Consider the following 12,297-nt stretch of genomic DNA (forward strand, 5'->3'; position numbering starts at 1 on the left):
ATCTAGAATGTCTGGAGTCCATGCTAAAAGCTTACCTAACATGTGGAAGATATATATGCTAATTGAAGCCTATTGAGAACTGAAACAAAGCGACCATTTGGCCTGACCATTTGGCCTTTCCTCGCGGTATAAAAGACATTTGAAAATCTTGTTCAGGGCTCGGGATTCAAGCTGAAAGCTCCCGAGTCCGGCCGTCTGTCAATAAACCATTTTTCCTTCTCAAAATCATTCCTGAGATCTGGCCTCTCTATACACAAATAATTGAGCCTCTCTCAAGTTCTACAACAGAATGAGAAATGGGGATCCCCTCTGTTCCAGGCCCCTGTGTGCACTCATGATGGGGAATGGCTGTGAACTCTTCTGTCCCTGCAGTGACTCTGCTATAACAGGGCCAATGAGCTGTACAAATGCAGGGGCAAGCATGCACATCTCACAGGATGCTCCAGGCTGATGAAGATGCCAGTTACAGCTGAGAATGGTGCCCCTCACTTGTGCAACACAGAGGCTCTGCTACTTGGCTTGGAAGGGGATTTTCTAGACAAGAACAACTACAGAGCAAATGAACCAGGCATAGATTTGCTCACCTGACAGTATGTATGATGGTGTGGTTGTTTCAGGTTCTGAGGTTGGAGAAGGGCCTAATGGTCAAAACAAATCACCCTGTTATGCTCTAATATTTCATATATAGTACTCAGTCACTCAGAATGTGAGTTTAAAGTTTCTGAAAAGACACGAAGGCAATGTCATCCGGCTGAAGTGACAGCCTCACACTAGTGCCGACGATACCTACAAAGTGTCCTGAATTAGTTGGAGCTCATGAATTATTTGCTATTGGTATCTTCTAGCAACAACGTTTGGACAAATAAAAAAAAAAAGGATTGAGAATATTTAAAATTATCCATTTGCTGCAATAAATATTCATTTCTGAATCCTCTCCATCTGTCTCCAGATGGGTCTTTAACATGCCATTCTGACTGTGATATGGAATAGTGTTTTAACCCTGGCGGAACCTGTCCTACCATTTTGTGAGAGATGACTACTCCCAGGAGCCATTCTAAGTCCTTTGCAAGCTGGATCTCATTTGATCCTCACAACAGCTCTCTGAGAGTGCTTTTATTATTGTTCTAGTTTGCAGATAAGGAGACCCAGAGAGGCCAAGCTCACTTCCTCAAGCTCAGGTAGCCATCTGAGGCTTGAGGCCAGGTGGTCTGGCTTGCTTTTTAAAAGTGCCTTCTAAGGTAATAAACTTGGTCACTCTTTTCCCCTTGAAGTCATGCCTCATTCCTCACTGTCTCCAGTTGCCTCTGTGCCTTTGTCTTAGAGAAGTGAGAAGCAAAATAGAAAGCTGTTGTAGCCTGGAGGAAAAAAGACTGAGACTAATGAGAGATTGGGTTGGAGGAGACAAGTGCATACTCTAACCTTCTGTTAGAAAAAGGATATTTCCCCTTGGTGGGTAAGATAGAAAGACCTGTGTCTCTTGGAATTCTGGGGCTAGCACTCCTCTCGATAGAAGTGTTGGAATAGAAGGTGGGATGTTCTTAACAAGGGACTGCCTTGGCTCATGGAGACCCTGGGTCCTCACCTTTCCATGTCCCTTCATGCCAGCAGAGGTACTTGGTGCGAGGACCATGTGGACACGACTGTCACATTCCCAGCTGTGCCCCAGTGGACTGCTGACGAGAACCTCCTCGGAAACCCTGAGACCCTGAAGTCATCTGGGTGTGGACGAGGCTTGCAAAGTGCCCTTTCTGCCATTGGTGGCCTTTCTGTTCTTTGCTGCCAGCACAGGATCCTTTAACCCAGGAGTTTTCACTCCATGCTTCTGGTGTGCAAGGCTCTCGAAGGGAGAGTCGAGGCCTCAGGGGACCATAATCAGTGATAGGATGGGAACATCATACACACTTACGCCGTCAGAGGAAACCAAAAGGAGAGCCTTCATAGGGACCCAACTAGTGTCCTGGAGGTAACGGGGACTTCCCCTCTTGGGGACACAAGCTCACTACGGGCTGGATTCAAAAGAAGTTTTGTAAGGCTGGCCACGAGGGTAGGCAGAGGGAAGGGGAGGGCAAGTTCACAGAAGAGAAAATGGTTAGGATTTCAACTGAAATACGAGTAGGTTATGTGCATGTATTTCCTTTCCTTCCCAGAATGTCCTTCAAGTAATTGAGATGTGTTAATCCACAATTAGAAAGAGAAAGGAGGGGAAACAAGAGCAAACGGAGAACTTCAGCACATTCTTTTAAGAAGTGAGACAGCAGACAGAGGTAAGGCATTGATGAAAGCAGAGCACTAATCCTAGCCTGATGGCAGTGGCAGCTGGGGATGGATCCTGACAATAGGTGAGCACCACCCCAGAGAATCTTCTGGAGCATCATGTTTGGTGGTCATCATGAGTGAGGTGCTGAGAAAAGAATGCAATCAGGGCAGATCATATTTTCTAAAGATACCTACAGAATTGACACCAAATCCACCAACTCTTCTATAACCTTGCCGGCCCTGTGTCAGAAGGTGGACGCCCTATCTCCTCTCTTTGAACACTTGAAGACCTCTGACTGTCTCCAGAAATGTAGCATGGCCTGAGTGACACTAAAAGACTTCTGAGCCTCGGCCAGAGAAGTGCCAATCCTTTCTGATTTGTTTCGTGGGAAGATCATACCCAGAAGCCACCCTCCATGCCAGTAAGAAGTTCAAGTCACACAGGCACACATAAAGTTAGAGAACCACTAACTGCTCTTCAGGTGAGGCTTTTCCTTTCTGCAGGCCAAAATAATATTTGATTATGAAGATGGTCATGATGATGGTGATGATTAAGCTAGCTTTTATATACTACTTACTATGTGCCAAGCACTAAACATATTTTAACATATTTAAACATATTTTAACTCAAACTTCACAAAAGCCCTATGAGTCAACTGCATATAATAGCGTATATCTATGACAGCATATATAAATAATAGTATACATATACATACCTGCGAACCATTATTATTACTATTACTATCCCCATAGTATAGGTGAGAAAATTAAGGCACAAGGCAGTTGAGTAACATGCCTGAGAAAAAAGAACTCTGGGAAACTGATATTTGAACATTAAGAATCATTTAGTAGAAACCACAAAAACCTGGAGGCGGCTCTGAGACGGAGCAGTTCAACTTCTGAAGGTCTGGAATGGACACATTGGTTAAAGCTTGGGAAAAAATGCTGTGTTACAATATAAGCTTTTGTGCACGACATAATTTTTAAAGACTTTGTGTGTAACAGTTGAGGAAAGGAAGGAAAGAGAAAGAGACATAGGATAAAAAGGATGCAAGAGCGCAGGGAAGAAAGTGGGAAGGAGTGACGATAGGATAAAAAGAGGAAGGAAAGAGCCTTTTTACAGCAGAGTAGCATCAGATGAGAACCTGGGTCTACTTTTATAAATGAGCCTCCATTTTAATGTCAGAAAGGTAAAAAGTTTCACTAAATTTATTTTTGAATTATTCTTAGTAGTACATGTAGGAATCTTCCCAAATGTGTATGGGACTAAATACCAGCCTGACGAGATGCTTCATGAAAACTGTGTTGCCTAAAAAATGGGGGGATTGCTGGGCATCACTGCTGATGATAGGGTAGGACTGGTCTAGTGAAGGCAGTGCAAAGGGGCAGGTTGAGTTGGGTGTTTGTATTTGGAACAACACAGATGAGCAGGACAGACACAGCCGTCAGCCTCAGCAGTCACAGTGCCAGGGACCAGGTGGCTTTTAGGGGCCCACAAAATTCTTTAATTTCCTTACAATCAGAAGAAGAGGAACAGCAATCCAATCTGGATTATATTCTTCTTTACATCAACATAATAAAAAATGAAACGTTTAATATTCGTTGTAGTGTAAAAACCCCTGAAGGCTTAAGGGCTTTGGGGCCCACGAAGTCAACAAGTTGCTGAAGCCAAGGATGGAAGCAGATGAGGTGACATCTGACTGTTGCGTAGCATTCTTTAAGAGGTAGCAGAGTGACTATGTGGCCAGGGAAGGAAAACTTCCACAACAGTATTCATTTGGAAACTATGCACATGTATATACACACACACACGCAGAAATACGCCTGGCTAGGAAAACTAAGTTACTACAGTGGAACCAGCCTTAATGCAGCCAAGATGTATGAGTTTTTTTCTGCTGGTGGATCAGACACGGGTTCACGAGGGTGATGAAGGAAAAGAGTATGAAATGGGATGGCAGCTGATCCTATGTCTTAGGCAATGGAAAGGACAGGTTTTGCCTAATTACCGTGAAAAATATAAATGCAGAAGTTTTGCTATTAGGAATTTTATATAGAAAACTGCGAAGGGGGAGACAACCCCACAGGTGACTCCACCATTCCTGGTTATGATTTCAGTGTTCCTGGAACTTAATAATTAGGCTTACCAGAATGTTGCCCCAGTAAGTTCAATGGTGCTATCTGCCCACCCATAAGGCAACCGGCTAAGAAGGCGCACATGGGGTTGGGGTCAGACCTATGTGTGCTCAGGTCTTTGCTTCACCATTTTCTAGTTGGTGCTACAGGGAAAAGAATCTTTAACAAGTCTCATTTTATAAAAGAAATGTGTGTGTATGTGAGGGGATAGGACAGGAAACACTTGCCCTAAAGGCTTGTTGTGGGCACTAAATGAAGTGTCAGTTATTAAAAGCATTTGATCGCTGCATATTATATTTGGTTCTTCAGTAAATGTTAGTCCTTCCCTATTTCCCAAGGACTTACCTGGGGAGGGTGCAGGAGTGGATGGCTGGGATTCAGGCTCTGTTGGGACTGAGGCTGCCGATAATCCATCACCTGTTGGCAGAGACAAACAGGCTTTCCTAGTAATTAGGACACCCCTCGACCCAGTGTCAGAGGGGCAAACGTTTGAAAACAGTCACATCCTGGGCTGTCAATTCCTACTCTGCCCTCTGGAGGCAAGAATTTATCCCTGGGATAAGGTCAGCACGTATGTGCCTTCAGCTATGGGAGGACGCCCGCCTGGTGCCTGGCACTCGGCTCCTGGTCCCCATTCCCCCAGGAAGAGGCACCAACCGACCTGCTGCAGTGGGTGCAGGGGAAGCTCAGCCAACTCTGTGGTGGGCACAGCTGCTGACAGAGCTTGGCCTGTGAGTGTGTCACTGCTGGGTACTCCTCCCCACACTCAGGACAGGGACACCTCTGACAATAAGCCCATGGAGAAGGGCTGGGCTGACCTGCCTGTCAGGGTCCTGGTCGGCTCCTCCCACCTACTCCCTGCCCTCCACCATCACTGTGGGAGGAAGTGCTAGTACCTGAGGGTCCCCCCTAGGTTAGGACACTTTAGCTCTTTGGGTGCTCACACTATCAATTATGCATTTTTTCTTCATAAAAATTCAGCTGTGGTTGATCCTGGTGATGTGGTGGTCACTTTGAAGGTACAACTTTTGATTCCCAAGCAGATATTTGACAGAATTATCTGGGCTCTCTGTATCTTTAAGTCATGTGATGTTTCAATAGGGCATTAGGCATATTATTAACTCATAAATTAACAATCAGATATTGTATTGCTTCCTCTGAAAATGTATCTCAAAATATGTGGATTTGATAAGTCAGCAGTGGGTACCCATCAGTTCATTATACTGTTCTTGACATTCTGTTTGAGATAGACAAAATGAAGTATATTTTACTTTTTTAATGTGTGTAATTAAAAAAATTGAATAGCTACTTCATACTGTGGTTGGTTTCAAACTTTGTAATTAAAAGGAATAAATAGAGAAAAAAAAGGTGATTAGACAGTCCAGTAGTGATTAAGCCATCAAACTTGCTCATAAAGTGTACTGAAGAAGAAAAGGAACAAAACCCTACCTGTTTTTTTCAGTTGGCTGAAAAATACTATATTAACATGTCTAAAATGTATCAAAATGTTTTTCTGAAAGTGAAGCCACTGGGCAATCAGATCCAATCAGGGTGAAGAAGGGAGACAACTCTCAACAGACACAGCTAAGCATTCTTCCTTTTCTGACTTAAAGACTTGTTTAAGTCTAGGGGATGGAATGGGAAATGGGGATCCCCTCTGCTCCAGGCCCCTCTATGTGCTCACGATGGGGAATGGCTCTGAACTCTTCTATCCCTGGAGTGACTCTGCTATGCAGGACCAATGATCTGCACAAATCCAGGACAACCATTTACACATCACGAGATGACCCGGCCTGATGAGGATGCCAATTGCAACTAAGGATGGTGACCCTTAAGTTGTGTAACACAAGCTCTGCTCCCTGGGATGAGATTGAGTGTTTCTAGACAATAAGCAGTACAAAGCAAGTGATCCTAGCAAAGATTGCACCCACCTGACAGTGTGTATGATGGTGTGGGAGTACCAGGCTTTGAGGTTGGAGAGGGGCCTAATGGTCAAAAGAAATCAACATGTTATGGTCTAATATTTCCAATGCGATACTCAACGACTCAGAATGTGAGTTTAAGGCTTCTGAAAAGACACGAAGGCAATGACATCCAATAGAAATGAAAGCCTTGGCATCGTGCAGCCAACATCCACTAATTCTTGTGAATTAGTTGGAGTTCATGAAATAGTCGGTGTTGGTATCTTCTAGTAACAAGTCGGCAAACAGGAAAAAAATGGATTGAGAATTTTTAATCGAATCCTTTTGATGCAAGAAACATTCATTTCTGAAACCTCTCCACCTGTCTCCAGATCAGTCATGAATATGCAGTTTTGACTGTGATGTGGAAGAATTGTTTTAGGCTTGGAGTAGCCAGTACCTACATGTTGTGTGAGATGACTACTCCCAGGAGCCATTCTAAGTTTGCAAGCTGGATCTCATTTGTTCCTCACAACACCTCTCTGAGATTGCTTTTATTATTGTCTCTAGTTTGCAGATGAGGACACCCAGAGAAGACAAGATGACTTCCTCAGTCTCAGGTAGCCACCTGAACCCAGGTGGTCTGGCTGGCTTTTAAAAAGTGCCTTCTAAGGCAATGAACTAGGTCACTCGTTTTCCCTTGAATTCATGCTTCTTCCTCACAATGTTTTGTTGCCCTGGCCCCCTCCCTGTCTTAGGGAAGTTAGAAGCAGAGCAGAGAGCTTCTATAGCCTGGAGGACGAAAGACTGAGAGTAACAAAGAGATTAGGGTTGGAGGAGACAAGTGCCTACTCTAACCTCACGTTAGAAATAGGACATTTGCTCTAAGTTGGGCAGATAGGAAAATACTGTGGTGCTTGGATCCATAGGGCCAGCATTCCCACTCTCTGGAGGTGCTGGAGCAGCAGGCAGGAAGCCCCTAGCTAGGGGCTGCCACGGCTCCTGGAGGTCCTGGGTCCTCACAATTCCGTGACCCTTTATGCCTGAAGATGATCTTTGCCTGCAGACCACATGGACAGGACTGTGTTCCCTCAGCCCTGCTCTAGTGGACTGCTCACCAGAGGTTCCTGTGAACCTCTGAGACCCGGAAGTCATCTCGGTGTGGAGGAGGCTTGCAAAGTGCCCTTTCTGCCAGTGGTGGCCTTTCTGTTCTTTGCTGCCAGCACAGGGTCCTTTAACCCAGGAGTATTCACTCCATGCTTCTGGTGTGCAAGGCTCTCTAAGGCAGGGTCGAGGCCTCAGGGGACCATCATCAGTGAGAGGATGGGAACATCGTACACGCTTATGCCGTCAGAGAAAACCACGAGGAGAGCCTTGATAGGTACCCAACTACTGTCCCGGAGGTAATGGACACTTCCCCATCTTTGGGACACGAGCTCACTAAGGACTGGATTCAAAAGAAGTTTAAAGCTGGCCATGGAGGTAGGCAGGGGAATGGGGAAGGCAAGGTCACAGAAGAGGAAAATGGTTAGGACTTCAACTGAAATGCGAGCTGGTTACATACATGTATGTCTTCTCCATCCCAAAATGACCTTAAAAGATTTGAGATGCTTTAATCCAGAACACAAAGAAAATGGGAGGGGAAACAAGAGCAGATGGAAAACTTTATCTCATTCTTTTAAGACGTTAGAGGGCAGCCAGAGGTGCCTTAATGATGCTAGTGGAGCACTAATTCCTAGCCTGATGGCGGAGGCAGTTGGGGATGGATCCTGACAAGAGGTGAGCAACGACCCCAGAGAATCCTGAGCTCAGTGTTTGGAGGAAAAGGACACTAAGATTATGGGTGTGAGGTGCTGAGCAAAGAAGGGGATCAGGGTAGATGGTATTTTCTAAGGATATCTACAAAATCGACACTAAATCCACCAGGTCTTCTACCAACTTGCTGACCCCATGTCAGAAGGTGGAGTCCCTGCCCCTCTCTCTGAACACAGGAAGACCTTTGTGAGGAGCAGGAGAAATGGAGTGTGGTCCACACAGCACTAAAGACTTCGGAGCCTAGGCCAGGAAACTGCCAGGCTCTTGGCTTTGTTCCCTGGGAAGCTCATGCTGAGAAGCCCCCTCCATGCAGGTAAGAAGTCCAACTCCAGCAGAAGTCAAAGACAGAGAACCTCTAACTGGTCTTCAAGTCAGGCTTTTTATTTCTCGAGCCAAAACAATATTTGATTATGAGGACGTTGATGATAATGATTATAAAGCTGGGTTTTATAGTACTTAACATGTTGCTAGCACTAAGTAGTAGACATATTTTAACTCATTTAATCTTTAAAAAGTCCTAGAGTATATTTTACATATAATATCATATATCTATTAGAGCATAGGTATAAATAATATTATATATATACATAAAAGCAAAGCATTATTATTACTATTATCCTCAGAATATAGGTGAGAAAATTAAGGCATTAAGTAGTGGAATAACATGCCCAAGAATACAGAGCTCTGGGAAACTGATATTTGAACATCAAGAATCATTTAGTTGAAACCACAAAAACCTGGAGGTGGCTCTGAGAATGAGAAGTTCAACCTTCTGATGGAATAGATGACGCAGTGAGTAGATCTTGGGGCAAAAAGTGTTGTGTTACAATATAAGCTTTTGTGTATGACATAAGTTTTAAAGTCTTTTTTGTAACATTTTGGTGAAAGAAAGGAAGAAGAAAGAGATGGAGGAAAGAAAGAAGCATGGAAGGAAGCAGGGAAGAAAATGGGAAGGAGGGAAGGTAGAAAAAATAGAGTAAGGAAAGAGCCTTTTTACAGCAGAGTAGCATCGGAAGAGATCCTGGGGCTCCCTTTATTAGCACATGTAAGAATCTAGTAAGAAAGAATGCAACCTTTCCCAAATGTGTAAGGGGTTAAATTCAAGCCTGCAGAAACACTTCACGGAAACGGCATTGTTCATTGCTGATGAACGCGTAGGACTGGTCTATTGAAGGCAGTGCAAAGGAGGAGACGGATTTAGGGTGTTTGTCACTTGGAACAACATTCTTCAATAAACGTTATTTCTTCCCTATTTCCCAAGCACTTACCTGTGGAGGGTGCAGGGGTAGATGGCTGGGACTCAGGCTCTGTTGGGACTGTGGCTGCAGATAATCCATCACCTGTCAACAGAGACAAACAGGCTTTCCTAGTAATTAGGACATACCTAAACCCGGTGTCAGAGGGGCAAACGTTGTAAACAGTCACAGCGTAGTGGTCACAGTCAAAATTTCAGTGTCAATTCCTGCATCTGCTCTCTGTAGGCAAGAATTTATCCCATGGATCTCTAGGTCTGGGAAGACACGATCCCGGTGCCTGGCTCACGGCTCCTGTTCCCCATTCCCCCAGGAAGAGGCACCAACTGCCCAGCTGCTGTGGGTGCTGGGGAAGCAGAGCCACCTCCGTGGTGGGCACGGCTGCTGACGGTGCTTGGCCTGTGAGTGTGTCACTGCTGGTACTCCTCCCCACACTCAGGACAGGGACACCTCTGACAATAAGCCCGAGGAGAAGGGCTGGGCCCTGACCTGCCTGGCAGGGTCTTGGTCGGCTCCTCCCACCTCTTTCCCTGCCCTCCACCATCACTGTGGGAGGAAGTGCTAGTACCTGAGGGCCTCCCCTTGCTTAGCACACTTTAGCTCTTTGGGGACTCACACACCAATTATGCATTATCTCTCAGTAAAAATGCAGGTCTCTTTAACCCTGGTGATGTGGCAGTCAGTTTGAAGGTAGAACTTTTGGTTTCCAACTAGATATTTGATAGAATAATCTGGACTCTATGTAGCCTTCAGTCTAGTGATGTTTCAAAAGGACATTAAGGCATATTATTAACTCATAAATTAACAACCAGGTATTATATTTTTTCCTTTTAAAATGGATCTCAAAATATTTGGATTCGATAAGTCAGCAGTGGGTACCCATGGGTTCATTATACTGTTCTTGACATTGTGTTTGATATAGACAAAATAAAGTGTATTGTACTCATTTATATGTGTCTAACTCAAAACAATTGAATAGCTACTTCTTATTGTGATCAGTTTAAAACTTTGTGATTAAAAAGAATAAATAGAGAAAAAAATTGTGGTTAGATTCCAGCAGTATTTCAACCATCCAATTTGTTCATAAAGGGCACTGAAGCAGAAAAGGAACAATCCCCTAACCGATTTTTTTTCAGTTGGCTAAATAATACTATATTAACATATCTAAAATGTAACAAAATGTTTTTCTGAAGATGAAGCTGCTGTGCAGTCAGATGCAATCCATGTGAAGAGGGAGACAACTCTCAATGACACGGCTAAGCATTCCTCCTTTTCTGTCTTAAAGAATTATTTAAGTCTAGGGGATGGAATGAGAAATGGGGATCTCCTCTGCTCCAGGCCCCTCTGTGCGCTCATGATGGGGAATGGCTGCTAACTCTTCTGTCCTGGAGTGACTCTGCTATGCAGGGCCAATGAGCTGCACAAATCCTGGGGTAACCATTCAAACGCCACTGGATGCTCCCAGGCTGATGAAGACGCCAGTAGCAACTGAGGATGGTGCCCCTAACTTGCGCAACACAGAGGCTCTGCCACTGGGCTTGGTTGGGGGTTTTCCAGGCAAGAACAATTACAGAGCAAATGAACACAGCATAGATTTGCTCACCTGACAGTGTGTATGATGGCTTGGCTGTTCCAGGCTCTGAGGATGGAGAGGGGCCTAATGGTGAAGAGAAATCAGCCCGTTATGGTCTAGTATTTCGAATATAATATGCAGTGACTCAGAATGTGAGTTTAAAGTTTCTGAAAAGACACGAAGACCACGACATCCAGAAGAAGGAACAGCCTCGCCCTAGTGCAGACGACACGCACTAAGTCTTGTGAAGTAGGTGGAGCTCATGAACTATTTGGTATTGGTATCTACTGGCAACAATGTTTGGAAAAAATAAAAAACGATTGATAATTTTTAATGCAATCCTTTCGATCAATAAATATTCATTTCTGAAACCTTTCCATCTGTCTCCAGATCAGTTATGAACATGCCATTTTGACTGCGATGTGGAATACTTGTTTGATCCCTGGAGGAGCCTGTCCTACCATTGTGTGCAAGATGACTACTCCTAGGAGGCATTCTAAGTTCTTTGCAAGCTGGATCTCAATTGATCCTAACAACACCTCTCTGAGATTGCTTCTATTGTCTCTAATTTGAAGATGAGGACACCCAGAGAAGCCAAGTTGACTTCCTCAGCCTCAGTTAGCCACCTGAACCCAGGTGGTCTGGCTTGCTTTTGAAAAGTGCCTTGTAAGGCAATGAACTGGGTCACTCATTTTCCCTTGAATTCATGCATCTTCCTCACAATCTTTGGTTGCCCCTGTGCCTCAGTCTTAGGGAAGTTAGAAGCAGAGCAGAGAGCTGCTGTAGCCTGGAGGACAAAAGACTGAGACCAACGAAGAGATTAAGGTTGGAGGAGAAAAGTGCCTACTCTATCCTCACATTAGAAATAGGACATTTCCTCTAAATTGGGCAGACAGAAAATACTGTGGTGCATGGATCCCCAGGGCCACCATTCCTACTCCCTGGAGGTGCTGGAGCGGCAGGCTGGAAGCCCTTAGCTAGGGGCTACTGTGGCTCCTGGAGGTCCTGTGTCCTCACCCTTCCATGACCCTTTATGCCTGAAGATTACCTTTGCCTGGAGGCCATGTGGACAAGAATGTGTTCCCTAGACATGACCCTGTGGCCTGCTGACCAGAGGTCCTGTGAAGCTCTGAGACCCAGAAGTCATCTAGGTGTGCAGGAAGCTTGCAAAGTGTACTTTCTGCCACTGGTGGCCTTTCTGTTCTTTGCTGCCAGCACAGCGATCCTTTATCTCAGGAGTAGTCACTCCATGCTTCTGGTGGTCAAGGCTCTGTAAGGCAGAGTCGAGGCCTCAGGGGACCATTATCAGTGATAGGAGGGGAACATGTACAGTGCCTAGTGTAATCAGAGGAAACCATGTAAAGTG

At 44.8% G+C, this 12,297-nt stretch overlaps 1 protein-coding gene across 1 annotated transcript in view; it reads right to left on the bottom strand.

Moving 5' to 3' along the window:
- The window catches only part of LOC101423583 (scavenger receptor cysteine-rich domain-containing protein DMBT1-like), a 225,240-nt gene that overhangs the window by 87,725 nt on the left and 125,218 nt on the right, over nucleotides 1-12,297 (bottom strand). The window contains exons 43-47 of the mRNA XM_058298189.2: nucleotides 10,962-11,015; nucleotides 9,374-9,445; nucleotides 6,321-6,374; nucleotides 4,735-4,806; nucleotides 585-638 (exon numbers count right to left, since the gene is read on the bottom strand). The gene's annotated coding sequence lies outside the window, so the exon portion shown is untranslated. The remainder of the gene's footprint in view (nucleotides 1-584; nucleotides 639-4,734; nucleotides 4,807-6,320; nucleotides 6,375-9,373; nucleotides 9,446-10,961; nucleotides 11,016-12,297) is intronic.

Source organism: Dasypus novemcinctus, chromosome 6 (assembly GCF_030445035.2).
Source record: "Dasypus novemcinctus isolate mDasNov1 chromosome 6, mDasNov1.1.hap2, whole genome shotgun sequence".
Lineage (NCBI taxonomy): Eukaryota > Metazoa > Chordata > Mammalia > Cingulata > Dasypodidae > Dasypus > Dasypus novemcinctus.